The sequence below is a fragment of the Propithecus coquereli genome, unplaced genomic scaffold (genome assembly GCF_000956105.1).
Source record: "Propithecus coquereli isolate 6110/MARCELLA unplaced genomic scaffold, Pcoq_1.0 Scaffold41, whole genome shotgun sequence".
NCBI lineage: Eukaryota > Metazoa > Chordata > Mammalia > Primates > Indriidae > Propithecus > Propithecus coquereli.
The window spans coordinates 5,597,246-5,612,257 of NW_012149841.1; the positions used below are offsets into that span (position 1 = coordinate 5,597,246).

Consider the following 15,012-nt stretch of genomic DNA (forward strand, 5'->3'; position numbering starts at 1 on the left):
TTTTATATCTATTTAGCATATTTTAAAAGAGACTGCCTAGTCTTTTATCACATATAATACTCATACGCATGGTAAAACAGGAGGGAAATATAATTATTAAGCCCTTTGAATAGAATTTAAGATAGATTTGCCTTCTAATGTAAGGTGTAGGGCTGGCATACCTAAAATTTATCTATTTTATATCACATACATTCTTGTACAGGTATGCTCAAGTCACTCACATTAAAACACACACACACACACGCACACACACAAACACACACACAATAAAATTTCCCAATTGCACATTCCTCTTTGTATCACAGCTTCTTCAAATTATTTCCTATATTCATCCTTCCTTCTTTTCTACAATTCTTAGCCTAATACCCTACTAAGTGTTTTTGCTAAGGCCAAACCCAAAGGAGACCTCCCAGTCTGCATTAAACTTACCTGACCACGGCATTTGTCACTGCCAACCTCCCCTGCCCCTGCAGTTTCCTAAGGCCACTTGCTCTGTCCTCTCCCACTTATCTGACTCCTCACCAGACATTTAGTTTCCTATGAAACCCTGTGTCCTCTTCTCAAACCTTAAATCTGGGGTCACAAAATAAAATACCTGTAGGTGCTAAGCAGGTGCCTGAAATGAAAGAAGGACACTTGGCCACTGTGACAAGTTGGAGAGCACCAGCCCAGCCAACAGAGGACACAAGCTGACTGCTGTCCCTTATCTGTGGATATCAGGCTGTCACATCACCCAATTTGTTAAGAACATCACAAATCTTATTTGGATGGGAACTTTCCCAATTTTTTAAATGTTGGCAACTATTGTTTTTCATGTTTTAATACTGTAAGCAAAATCAAAGAAACCGCAGCCTGGATACACTCTGCAGGCCTCCAGTTTGTGCCGTCTCCCCCCAGCCTCAGCCTCCAGGGGCTCTTCCTTGTGCCTCTGCTCTTCTCCCTGGCCAGTGTCATCTAACTACAGAACAGAGATGTGTATCCCTAGCCCAGGTCTCCGTCCTACATTCCAGACTCACATAACTGCCTACTGGACATGTCCATCTCACTGTCCCACTGGGACCTTAAAGTAAACATGTCCAAACTGTCCCTTCATCCTCTATTCCCATGCACCTGCTCATTCAGGCCAGAACCTGCCGATCATCCCTGACTCCCCCTTTTCCCTCACCACGCAGGCCTGCTGACACCCAGCCAGCACCAAGGGCGAGCAAATCCATGTCCTGGGCATCACTCAAATCTCTTTCCTTTCTCCATCCCTCCTGCCTTGGCATGAATTCAGTTATTCAGTGTTTTTTCACTGGTTCACCATGACAGACTCCTGACAGCCCCCTGCCTTAGGCCTGTCCCCATTCCCTTCCCTCAAACTCTTCCTTTGCTCTAAACTAAAGGTACCGTTAAAATGTACATCAAATTATGTTATATCCCACACACCAGCTTACGGTCCTCTGATGGCTCCTTTGGCCTTTAGGATAAACTCTAGATCCAGAAGGCTTAAGCAGGAATCCCACTTCACCACTCACCAGCTGTGTAATTTTGGACAAGTCATTTAAGTTCTCTGAGCCTCAGTTTCCTCATTTGTAAGGCATGGATATTAAATATCACATACTGAATAGAGAAGTTATGAGGACTAAAAATGAGGTAACACAAAATATAAAAATTACAGCAATAATTATCTATTTCCTCTGCCTATGATAAAATATATCCTTTGAAGGGCATCTTGCCCTGAATTCATCCACAGTATAATAACAATGGGTAATTGACAGTTTAATTTCTGCGTAACACATAGAATTTCATAGACCAAAAAAAAAAAAAGAGAGAGAGAGAGAGAGAGATAATACAAATAATACAAATAAAGCTCTCTGTGCTGGGGACATAGTAAATGCTCAGTTAAATGTTAGGTGTTGTTATTGTTGCTGTTCTTCATCCATTAGCCTTGCCTGCCACAACCCAACTCAAAATCTAGAGCTCTAAAGAATTACTTGAAATTTTCCAAAAATGCCCCAAATCCTTACAACTCCATTTCTCTGAACTTACTTTATTTGCTCAGAATGCCTTTCAAGACTCAGCTCTATCATACATATTCTCAAGAGCCAACTCTTGACCCCAGACCTCTCTCTACCCAAAACCAGGCTCCCACCCACCGCTCTCCACACACCAGCCCCTGCCTCTGTCAGAGCATTGAACTTGCATGAGAACGATTTACTCACTGTCTCCACGTGGCACTGTGAGCTCTGCAAAGGTAGGACCTATTTTTTCTTAGTCTTTGCATCCTTAATGCCCAGCAGAAATAATGAATGAATGATCTTCTTTAATTCCCAGGTCAACCCAGAGAGGCAGGCACTATTATGAGTTACCATTTACGGATGAGGAAACCGAGGTTCAGAATGGTTAGGTAGAAAGCAGAGGTGGCAAGCCCAGGGGCCAAGCCCAGCTCGCCTGTGGCCCATGTTGGGAAGGCTTGTCATACTCTGCTCCTGTTGGGGGTGATCTGTTGTCTGTCCTTACACGCCAGATTCATGTCCTTAAACTAAACTGTACTCTGGCTTTATCTCCCTAAATGAGTGTCGGAACAATACCAACAACTATTTCTCACTTCACGCCTGTAAAGAGCTGCAAGACATCTACAAAGCACAGGGACAGGGAAAGAGTCACAATTCTTTCCATGCTTACCTTTATAAAGTATGTACATTCAATCTTCTTCATAGTGTCCATCGCAAAATAACTTTTCTAGAAAACCCTTATATAGTGCTTACTTTGTGCCAGGCACTATACCTGAAGCATTTTACTATATGTTACCTAATGCCAGACAAATACTATTATTACTCCCATTCTGTAGATGAGGATACTGAGGCCACAGAGGTTAAATAACTGGCCCAGCCAGGAAGAGGTGGAGCTAAGATTCAGAACCAGAGGTAAGAACACCAACTCTGTAAGGAGCCTGCCTTGATCAGAATCCCAGCCTGCCACTTTCTGGTTGTATGACTTGGCTAAATTATTAAAACCTCTCCTTGAGGTTTCCTCGCCTGTTGATAGGTAGATAGATGTAATATAATAATAATTGATTATAAGATGATAATAGTACCTACATCAAAGTATGTTTATGAGGATTACATGGGTTAATATATATGCCACATTTATAACAGTGTCTGGCACTTTATGTAAGTGCCACATCACTACTTACCATTATTTTTTTTTTTTTTTTTTGAGACAGAGTCTCACTCTGTTGCCCAGGGTGGAGCGCTGTGGCATCAGCCTAGCTCATAGCAACTTCAAACTCCTGGGCTCAAGCAATCCTACTGCCTCAGCCTCCCGAGGAGCTGGGACTATAGGCATGCGCCGCCATGGCCGGCTAATTTTTTCTCTATATATTTTTAGTTGTCCAGATAATTTCTTTCTAATTTTTTAGTAGAGACAGGGTCTCGCTCTTGCTCAGGCTGGTCTCGAACTCCTGAGCTCAAATGATCCGGCCGCCTCGGTCTCCCAGAGTGCTAGGATTACAGGCGTGAGCCACCACACCCAGCAATACTTACTATTATTATTTTTATCACTAAGTATTGCCAGAGTCCTGAGTGTCATCTGAGCAAGGACTATAATTGTAAATACACAGGAACTTCCCCTGCCTACCTGATGCTCATTTGACCTGCTCCAGGTAGACCCAGGAGCAGGACCAGCCTGCAGTAATACTGGGAAGTCACCAAAGTTTGCTCTACAGGGATCTATTTTCCTCTGCCCCTTCCAGAATATCCTTGTTCCATCTCTGCAAATAATTCCCTTGTGTTCTCTCCCTATGCCCTTCTCATACCCATAGGAAAGGCTATGAGATTAGTCTTTAAACTCTGGGGTTAAGTAAGGCCTTTGGACATTTCCTTCACCTATTAGAGTTCTTTGGACACAAGCAACAGCAACTGGTTGTGACTAACTCAAACAAAGACGATTTTTCCAGAAGGCTATGGGGTGCTCCTAGAATCAAAGAGAAGTCTAAATAGCCACATCTGGAAACCAGCAGGAGCCAGGGCCCTTCTGAGGAACCCGGAAGCAGAAACTACAAGAATAGCTTACGGAGGAAGAGGTCTGGCCAGGGAGCCACCACGGGAAGGAATTCACTCCAGTGGTCTCTTCTGTCCTCGAGTCACCCAACTGACAGAGTGACTGATTGCTGAGCCTACGCCACCTGCCCACCCTATGGCTGTACTGGGCAAGGACAGGAGGCCGGCAGAAGGATCCTCTGGGGACATCCTTAGCAGCTACCACCCCAGCAACACAATATTCAAACAAGCTCAAAGGAAATTAGGGGATTTCAGGAAGAGAATATAGATGCATGGCCAAAAATTCCACTCAGTCTTCCCAAAGAGTTCTCCATTCCTGACATTTAAAAAAAAAATAAAAAAGAAGCATAAGGAATTTCAGACAATCAGGAACAAAGCAAGTTCTAGGGTTGGTGAACCTGTGGCCTCAAGGCCACATGCGCCCTCCAGATCCCCAAGTGCGGCCCCTCGACTGAATCCAATCCTTTGGATTTGTTACATAAAATTTGGATTCACTCAAAAGGCCACATTCAAGGATCCAGAAGGCCACATGTGGCCCCAAGGCCACAGGTTCCCCACCCCTGCGGCCTGTCTGGCCTCCGCATCCACCCATCTACTCCACACCCCGCGGCCTCAGCCTAGTCAAATTATATACCGTCCCCAGCCACACCGTGCACACTCCCTTCCAAAACTCACTGAAGCTGTTCCCTCGGATTGAAGTGTCCTTTTCCCTTCTTTTCCAGTTAATTCTAGCTCCATCTTCAAGAAATCAGCTCCAATGTCACCTCTTCCAGGACACTTTCTCTCCCTTCCTTCCCCCACACACACACCTACTGCTAAGTAGGCACCTGTCCTTGTGCTTGCAGAGCGCCCTTCCTCGGCAGCATCACCGGCACGCGGTGACGTCAGTGCCTGCTCCATCGCAGACCAGTGGGAGGTGCGGCGAAAGTATCACTAAAGGAAAGTTCCACTTACAGGTAAGAGGCAAGAATTCTCCTGCTCAACACGGAGTGGAGAGGGCTGCTTGAGAGGTGCCCTCACACTCACTGCCTTTCCTGGGGGCTCCCGGGCACTGTGATGAGAATGCCTAACTAGGCTATTGTTTCTCTGTACCCAGCCGGGCACCTGACATGTTATGGCATTTCCAAAGGAGTTCAGAAAAGTGTTTATTGCTGCTAGAAGAAAACAGAGTGCTTTTGCCAAACCATAAATCCTCCGTATATTTACAACAAAATTCTCAGAGGGCCAAGTGTCTATTGCTATAGTAAGTTGCCACAGTGACTATTTCATGGGGTAAAAAAAAGTTTCACTTACTTTTTAAATGATATAATAAAGGAAATATGATGGTTTATATAGCGGCTAGTCCATTATTTGGAAAGTAGTAAAAAACGTGTTTATGCTTCACAAACATACATGTCTAGTTCCTGGAAGCCATCCTGGGAGGATTTTTTTAAAATGCTTTGAACTATCCACTCCGACTCATTCTATACTTCATCAATATGGAAAAAAATATATAAAATAATGAGATCCCCAGGTAATGCAAGGCAAAAGAGTTTTCAATTTGACTTATTAAAAATAATTCTCACACCTCTCCTGTCTCCAATCCATTTTCTAAATACACCCACCTCTCTCTGAGTTCCCCAGTTCTCCATATAAAAAACAAGGTGGAATTGAGCTGGAGGAAAGAAAAAGAGATGCCTGGAAGAGCACCCGCATCATCTCTGGACAGGTGCAGGCTTTCCTTCTGCGATGCTGAGAGAACGTCCTCCCTCCATAGTAAATAGGAACACATACTGGAAAAAAAAAAATTATTTTCCAGGTACCCTGGAGTAAAACATGGCTTTCATTACCTGATTTTCACAATCAAAGTTTCCATGCCTGTGAGTTTCCCGCTCAAGTTAAGTTTCAAAAGGATAATTCAAAATAGTTCCACACGCAACCAATTTGGTACTTTCTGAAGAAGTTCACAACAGAATGGTGCAAAACAAGGTTTGGGGGGATTGTTGTTATCTATTACACAAATTTGGAAAAAATACTATGGTATTGTTTTGTGGTTTGTCTATTTTTATCAAATCAGCTAAGCAGTCCACACTAATGAGCACTCTGTCTCCTCTAGAGTGTGTGTTTGCGTGGATCGGTACATAGAGCAGTTGCGTGGCCTTGTTCCTAGAGGAGAAAGCTCCTCCCTCTACACCACATAATGCTCAGGTCCCAGGACTCAAAACCATCTCACTGTCCACTCATTAGGACTTACAACTGCTTCGGTGAGGCAATCTGAAACCTAATCCCAGTGTCTAAAAATGCTTGCATGGGAATTATTTCTGAGGTGCTCACACTAACTTACAAATGAAGGGTTATAAAACGGGGCCTGCTTGTGTGTCCTTAGCTCTGCTGACGTGGGTGATGGGGATGACTGGAACAGAGCAACTAGAAGCAAACGCATTGGAGCTCAGGGCCACAGTATGTAGCTCTGCATCCTGAACTCTTCATTTCAAACCCTTGTCCAAAAGAAACTAAATGAGAAGGCAAAGTGATCTGCTTTAAGTCTAGAGAAGCTCGGAGACAAAAACTCAGTGCTCATCACCAAGAAGATGCACCACACTGACATTCAATTTCTAATTGGATCAAAGAGTCTGAGGAACTTGCTTAAAAGGCAAAGTTCTCAGGCACTACATGAACTTTCACAAGATTCCAATTTGCACAGCTCAAGAGAGGTTACTTTGTAGTAATGGTGATTTAACGAGAGTATGAAAGGGTATGGGGACATGGATACCTTTTTACACTATGGCAAAGATGGATGGATGGATGGATGGATAGATAGATGGACACTACCACACATGGTACTTTCCTTTTACACTTTTAACCAAGAGAAGACAAGCTTTGTCAAAGAGGCACAACCCTGAAATTCTGCCTAGAGGCTGCATCTTGTCCAGGCAATGTCTAATCACCAAAGAAAGGTGGTTGGGGGCCTTATGTCAGTGGCCTCTCAAAGATACCGCACTTAAAAACTGGGACATTAAAAACCCACAAGGAAAACACTGCCCAGAAGGTGTGATTTATTGACTTCACAGACAAGAAGCTGAAATGCCCTCGCCAGAACCCAGGCATCCCCTCTCGTTCCAAATCTGCAAACCACAGACTATAACCACGAAGTTGTCCCATATCTCTGGCCAATTACATTTTTACATCAAGTAAATCATAGGAAATGCTTTTAGGTTCACCTTGGCATATCCCAGCAAGGCTTGGCATATCCCAGTCCATAGTAGAATAAAAGTAAAAAAACGTAAGCATGTTCAATCCCCCAAATTTAGTCTGCTGGCATTCTTTTATCTCAACACACTAATTTGCCAGGGTTTAAGTCAGTATTCCCAAAAGAAGTCTTCTAGAGGCAGCAAATGACTTAACTGATCTTTGGAGTAACTTTCAATTCTATGGCCCTATTTACACTCTCATCCCTTCAACTAGAAATTGATCACTGGGTACTCGAGCCTCCTTTAAGGCCCATCAGACTGTCTGTGACATTCATTATTGATCTTCAGGCCAGCACATTCTGCTAAATGTGATACAATGGCTAATTTTATGTGTCAGATAAAATATCAGGGTGCCCAGATATTTGGTCAGACATTATTGTGGATTTTTCTGTGAAGGTGTTTTGAATGATATTAACATTTAAATTGGTGAACTTTGAGTAAAGCTGATTGCGCTCCATAATGTGGGTGGGCCTCATCAAACCAGTTGAAAGCCTGAATAGGATAAAAAGACTGGCCTCCCTTCAACAAGAAAGAATTCAACATCAGACTGCCTCTGGACTTGAACTGCGGCATTGACTCTCCTGGGTTTCCAGCCTGCAGGCCCACCCTGCCAATTTTGGATTTGCCGGTCTCCGTAACTGTGTGAACTAATTCCTTAGAATAAATTTCTTTCTACATATACACACATCCCATTGGTTCTATTCCTCTGAAGAATCGTGACTAACACACATGGGTTCTCAGAAAACAGACCAGACATACCTTTCTTCCATCTCTTGACCAAATATCCATGGGGACAGAGGAAGAACCAGGTAAGGAAGGATCCTACTGAGACACAGACTCTCCACCAGGTCTCGCCCCAGCTATTTACACATTGGAAGGGCCGGTGTCTCCTCACTTGTCCCTGGGGTCTCTCCGTTTAAGCCAGTTTGAAAGCAGCTTATTGGTGATCATCAATGAGCAAATGCTTAGAATCCCACCACGAATGTTCCTATATGCCCATCATAGTTCTCCTAATTCGACTTATAAAATATTCCAAAATAACACATACAAATGATGCTATTAGAACAAGATTTGTAGGAAGATTGCATTTTTTTTTTCAATCACAGGATAACCAGGCCATGGGAGAAAACTATAGGAAAGGACAAGCGATATGCTCAAAATTGCTCATATTTGGAGACAGAGACAGAGCGAGGGTTCAAATGTCTAATCTTCTGGAAGCACAAGTGTCCTATTACTTTATACACAGAGACATATATGTGTCAATTTACTAAGAAACTGGACTCAGCTCCCTAACCTCAGCCAAGGTCGCCTTCCAGAGACACGTACAGACACAAACCTGCCCCCACATCCACCCCGTCTCTCTGCTCCCTTTCATAGCCAAGCTGTAAGTGTACGGTCTGCACTTCCTCACCTCCCATTCATTTTCAACCCCGTCCCACCTGGCTGTAGGTCCCACCTCCACATCATGCCTCCCAAACTAGGCTCCCAATTACCACGCTGGCACCTATCTATTCTTCACAGCTCTCACAGATGATCTTGTATAAATATAAATTAGCTCGTGACACTCGCCTGCTACAAATCCATTAACTCCTTTCCACAGCCCTTGGAAGTTGGCCTAAAGGGCACAGCCTGATCTGGCCCCTGCCCTCTTCTCCAAACTCCTCCCAGCCACCCCCACCCGTGTCCTCCTGAAGTTCCTCCAATGCTCAGTGCTCATTCCCGCCTTAGAATCCGCAGCCTGGAATTCCCTTCCTCCCACTCTTCACTGGACGGACTCCTATCCATCCCTCAGAATGAAATGTCTCTTCCTCAGAAAGGTCTTCCCTGACCTTCCCACCCTTGCTACTCCCTTCCATGAAGTCCTTTTGAGTATTTACCACTACTCAAATTCTGCCTTTATTCAACGTCAGTCTCCCCACCACTTTCCCCACAGATCCGTTTCTTTTACCACAGCATAGCCAGCACCTAGCATAGTACCTAACACCAGGTAAGTACTCAAATGCTTTCGAATGGACGATTTACATATTTGAATATGCAAAGAGAATATAGGTATGACTCCATAAGTTAATCATTAAGTGTACTTTGGAGAGCATCTGGTAGGTGCTCAGCTGAACGATCAGTTGGACAGTCAGCAGGACACTGCATTCATTTGGGACTTCAGCAAGCCCACCGAAGCCGGCTGCTGTCAACATTAACGGCTTATTTGTAACATTACTGACTAAAAGCAGATCTTATGCCTTTATCATTCAACACTTGTGCAGTTGAAGTATATATATTTATATGGTATCTCCTCCAAGCAAATAAATCATGGCACAAGGCTCTGCATGATGCCAAAGAGAATGAGACCTCTTGTGCACAAAGAAAAGTACTATAACCTAATCTAATAAATATTTTTAGCTTATTAAAGAGAGTTTACTTTTATAATGTATGTATGCTGTGAAGTTTCAAAAGATGATCTAAAGAAATGATAAAGAAACACAAGGATGGAAATTCTAAATCAGCCTCTACACTTTATTGCACATTCTAAACATTGTTACGGTGTTCATCATAATTGGGTATTCACTCCACACTTCACATAGCAGCAGGTCTCTGAAAAATAAAACAGCAAAAAAACACTCTTTCTCCTCCTCCCTCATTTCTACTTACTCCTCTTCCCCTCCTCTGCTCCCACTAAGCACCCTGGGTAGTCAAGACTGGCAAGCAAAAGCCAGCTTCAGGATGAAATTCAAACTTAGCCCCCTCCAAGGACTCTTGATATCTCCCTGGTCTCCTTCTCTGCCCTCCAGCACCACCCAGAAATGAGGCAGAAAGACGTTGGATCTGAAGTCAGAAGCCCCCTGCTTACATATATGTTCAAGGCTTCCCTTTGCCTTAATTTCTTCATGTGCAATGTGGACTTCCTAACCTCTGCCCTGCCTTTCACGTACCACTCTGTTACTCTGGGAACTGAATTGAGATGTCCCCTGTGAAAGTTCCTGCAAACCACAATAAGTTATACAAATGGGACCAAGTCGTTTTAATTGTCATCAGGACTTCAATATTTAGCATCTTGTATTATTCTGTCTTGTTGTGCTCATTGATCTTGAGTCCCCAGGTCCACTTTAAGTTCAAGCTCAAACACCACACTGTAGGTTCTGCCTGCTCTCAGTGCCTGGAGTACTGGACGCATGGCTCCCACACAATAAATACTTTGGGTTAGTTACTGGTTGACTTATTTGACAGATTTGACTCAGTATGCAAAATGTTCTGTGATTTTTCTGGGTTTTTTTATATTGATAAACACATTTTCTGGAAATAAACATAATGTTTGCCTTGTCCATGATCTTCAAAGTCTATCTTCCTTTTTTCCTAACCAGCTGGGCAGAATTCCAGTGAAAAGCAGATTATTTTGGCAAAGGAAAAGAGAACATTTTTCTAATGCAGTCTTCAAGGTTCTTTTTAAGGCTGAGATACCAGACCCAAAAGTCACTTGATAACTGCAAGCTACCTCTGGCTATCACTGTTCAACAAACCCAGTCTGAGATCCTGTTAAGCACAGGGCACAGTGCTGGAGCTGCAGGAATAAATGAGGAAGACTGACTCTCCCAGCAGCTCGGCAATCGGACTGCCAAGGATAGAATCCCGGATTCACATTCCCCAGCTGGGTGACCTTGCACAGGTTACTCGGTCTGTCTCTTTTTCCCCATCTAAAATAGGATAATAACAGAACCCACCTGCTAAAGTTGCCATCAGGATGAAATGAGTTAATACATGTAAAAGGCCCTTAGCTTTTAGTGTCTAGTACAGGGTAACAAATAGAAGGAGAAATAGGGGCTGGAACACAGGTCCCCCGGGTCCTAGTCTGTTCTATGATGTCTCTATGTGGGTATTTCACACAAGTGGCACTCTGGAAGATCCACCTTCCTGACATCTGATAAGCTGGGGCAATAAACACTCCCGCCTTCCCCTCTGCCTCGACCTACCCTGGATAGCTGTCCTTCCTGCTAGTAAGAACTCACTCTATGCCGCTGTCCTTCCATATGACTCAGGGTGCGCCTAGGGAGGCACCATCTACTGCTGCCTCCCACAGCAATCCTTCAGGGAAGAAGGCAAGCCTCACTTCCTCATGCTGTCGTTATGAGGGTTAAATGAGATAAGACCTGGAAAAGTGCCTAGCAGAGTATCTGGCATACGGTCGGTGGCAGCCAATAAATGTTATCTATTAAAGAAAAAAGAAGAAGGAAGAGGAGGAAAACCCTGCCGTGTCTGCGCTCTCCAAGCTGACACATTTCAACCCCAAATGCCAGACCTGGGGCAGATTGAGATGTGTGGTGGAACAGAGGGATGTGTCTGCGAAGGATTACAGTGAAGGTCAACACTCACTGAAGACAGGAGGAGACTGCAATCCTCTTCCCCTTCCTTCTTAGACAAAAAACGATGAAGAAGATACTTAGTTGGTGCTTCGCTGGCAAATCCAAGCTCCAGAGCATTGGATTTTTAATATTTTAGTATTTCTGAACAGAGCAAAGACTGCTTCTGACCTCCCAATTTGCTCTCATCCACTTGACCAGCAAAAGCTTAGCACAGGTGCAGTCATCAGTGGCTTTTCTCAGGCAATAACGGCTCAGACACAAGATTCAATTAAAACAGATCCCACAAGTATCCTTAGTAACATGCTTTGGATTCAGAGTTCTTAAGCACTTCAACATCACCTTCTCCTCCCCATCCCCAGTATTGACAAATATTCCCAGTTCTGAAATGACAAACTTAATATTAGGACAAGAGAAGGGAGGAATCCGATGAAAAAGAGAAACAGAACTAGACCAAAGGAAGAAACCGTATCGTCTTCCACTATCCCCAGAGCGCAGGCGCCCCCCCCCGCCCCCACGGGGGCGCTGGCTGTAAATGCATACTGAACGCATCAATGTCTTCAAGATCACAACCCAGGTAAGGAGTGGGACCTACACCTTACACGAATTTCAACCACAGAATCAATGCCACCCCCTTTCGGCTCCAGATACGTGGGGAGGACAAAGCACTTGGGCATATGCCTTTAGCAAGGAGACAGGTGCTCAGGAAAATGCTTGTTTCCTGTTTACCTGGGCAGATATTTGCAAATAGTCTAAGAAGGGGGGCAACTAGGAGTAATTTATACAGTCCTAAGCGAATGGTTACGCAAATCGCTTAAGCAAATACACGAAAAGGGACAGGAAAGGTTTCTGAACTGGTTTTCCTCACCTGCCTCACTCTCTTCATAGGGTAAGATGTGAAACAAAAACCAAGAGCTCAGGGGAACCGCAAATCTACTCTCTAGGAGGACCATAAGGAACTCCCCCGCCCATCCCCCTCCCTTCAAGCCTGGGCACCAAACCAGGGAGGGCCCCCGGGTCATTTTGGCAGATGGAGGTAGTTCTTTTGCTGTCTTCTGCCCCTGCTGCGGGGCCGCCTGAGTTAAGCTTTCGGCCCAGTTTCCCCAGCCGAAACCGGGGGAGAGACACCAAGGGTGCAAAAGGTGCTCCTTTAGCCAAACGGTCGAGAAGGGAACAAGCCGGGATGGGGGTGCAGAAGGAGCCCTGCAATGCGAAAGGCGCCCAGCCAGGCTCGCCGCGGCCCCTGCCGGCAGGACTGGCTCACTTACAGCCCGGGCACCTGAAGAGGTCGGGCAGCCACCCAGAGGGGAGCAGAAAAGAGGAGTTTCTGATCCCGGGTTACCCATCCCCACCACTACCACTGATCCAAATGCTGAGAGTCCGAGGCGATCCCTCACCGGCCCTACCAGCCCCAAGCCGCCCCCACCCAGAGCGCGCCGGCAGTCCCTGGGCGCAGCGCTGCACAAGGGCAAGGGCCCTGGGTGCGCTCCTGCAACTGTCGCGGGGCGCCCAGCACCGCTGCAGGGCAAAGGGGAGGGGAGGAATGACTGGGAAGAAGGCGGAGCGGGAGGCCTGGGAAGCACTTACAAGCTCCAGGAAAGCGCCTCCTCTCGAGGAAGAAAAGGAACGGCTTCCCGGCTAAGGAAACGCCCCGGGGATACCCTTACGCGAGGTGCCGCCTTTCCGTGGCTCACCGATTCTCCCGCCTCCAGCCGGTCCTCCACCCCACCCCGTCCCATGCCCCGAAGGCTGATCCTAGATACGTTCCCGCGGCTTTCAAAGGGACCCACACACCGTTTCGGCTGCTCACAGCTCACGCAACAGGCGGAGCCTAAGGTCTCCAGCGACGGCGGGCTCTGGGCACCAGAGGACAGGGCTCTGGGAGCCAGACGCCCAGCGGGATGCAAAGTCTCCTGCGGGCATAGTCCTGCGGGGTCGTGCTCCCGCGACGGGGACTGCGGGGGACTGGGGCACCAAAAGGCGGGGGAAGGTGCGGTAAAGTTGCAGGGTCGCACGGAGAAGTCCCGGAGCGCGCGGGGAGGTGGGCACGCAAGCAGGTACCTGCAGGAGTCCGGGCGCGCCTGGCTCGCTCCGCTCTGCGACGCCGACCGCCCGCGCTGCAGGGATCAGGCCTCGCGGCGCGGCCCCGCGCCCGCCGCGGCGGCGGCGAGGGGCGAGGAGAGCCGGGCGGCCCGCGTCGGTCGGTCAGTCCGTCGGTCCCGCCCAGCTGGAGCGCAGCTCCGGAGAGCTGCGGGCGGGGCGGGGCGGGGCCCGTCGCTCAGCCGCCGCCCCATTGGTCCCGGCTCCGCCAGCCACCTCGCTTTGGGCCCGCAGCTGGGGCGCCCCGGGCCGAGGGCGCGGGCGGTTGCGGACTGCGGGGCTCAGAGCGCGAGACAGGCGGATGGATGGATGGACTGAGACACGGTCCTGCAGGACGCGCGCCCCCGCCCAGGCCCAAGTGCACAGTCACCCCCGGAGCGTCCGGCCATGTCCGGGTGGGAGCAGGAGCGCGCCCCGCGCCTGCCACCTGCGCTCCCTCCCGGGCCGGAAGCACCGCAGCCCGCAGGAAAAAAATGACCTCTCCCGCGGATCCAGCGGCTCGGGCAACTGCCTCTTGAAAGTCGCGGCCCTAGCAACACTTCGCAAATTTGCGCGGATTTTCTTCAGAAGTCGCGAGGCCCCAACTTGTTTTAAAACAAAGTGAGAAGGAGGATACAGTCCCAGTTCCTGCCAGTGTTTGCCACCAGTCCCGCTGCCTGAACACTCATGCACAGCGCGGAGCAAGATGGATCGTCCCATTCCTCGACTTACCAAATCAGAAGAGGTGGCTGGACATTTGCCCCAAGAAGATACACCTCACATGTGGAAGAGGAACGAGTCGGGTCCCCTTTCTGAAGGACGAATGGAAGAAGGAGTCAGAGGGAGATGTCTTCAGCCGAGGTTGAGGAGCACACTGGGACCTCAGCGAGGGCAGTGTGGTCCAGAAGGCATGGCTGGCCTCTCTGCACTGAGCGAGAACGCTCAGTCGACAGCCAGGAGAAGAAATGCGTCGCTCAGGACCCACCCCCGCGCTCCCCCTCCCGCCCCCAAACTGCAGATTTTTAAGTTGTGCAGACATGCAATAATTCCTCAGAGCCAGCTGCTCCAAGCTGTAGGCGCCCAGTGTTCTCTGGGATCCCACCCCACGTCATGCGCTCTGCCAGCCGCCCCCAATCCAGCAGCCGCTGACCACTCACCTTTGGCCAGCGCCTAGCAAGACCACGTTTTGTTTAAGTCCCAGGCCCTGAGCCAAGAGCTGGGGAGGAGATGGGGGCAAAGGGAGGTATGGAAAAGATGAAAAACACCTTCCTGACCTTACAGAATACTCTATGGTACCTGCGGATTTTTCGA

General features: G+C 47.5%; 1 protein-coding gene across 2 annotated transcripts in view; it reads right to left on the minus strand.

Moving 5' to 3' along the window:
• Positions 1-14,631, minus strand: part of KCNS3 (potassium voltage-gated channel, modifier subfamily S, member 3) — a 38,829-nt gene extending 24,198 nt beyond the window's left edge. Inside the window, exon 1 of one of the 2 annotated variants that reach the window (XM_012653081.1) lies at positions 14,434-14,631. The gene's annotated coding sequence lies outside the window, so the exon portion shown is untranslated. Of the gene's footprint in view, positions 1-13,683; positions 13,841-14,433 lie in introns of those variants that run through there. The other variant, XM_012653080.1, reaches the window with a different exon arrangement.
• Between the last annotated feature and the right edge of the window lie 381 nt (positions 14,632-15,012).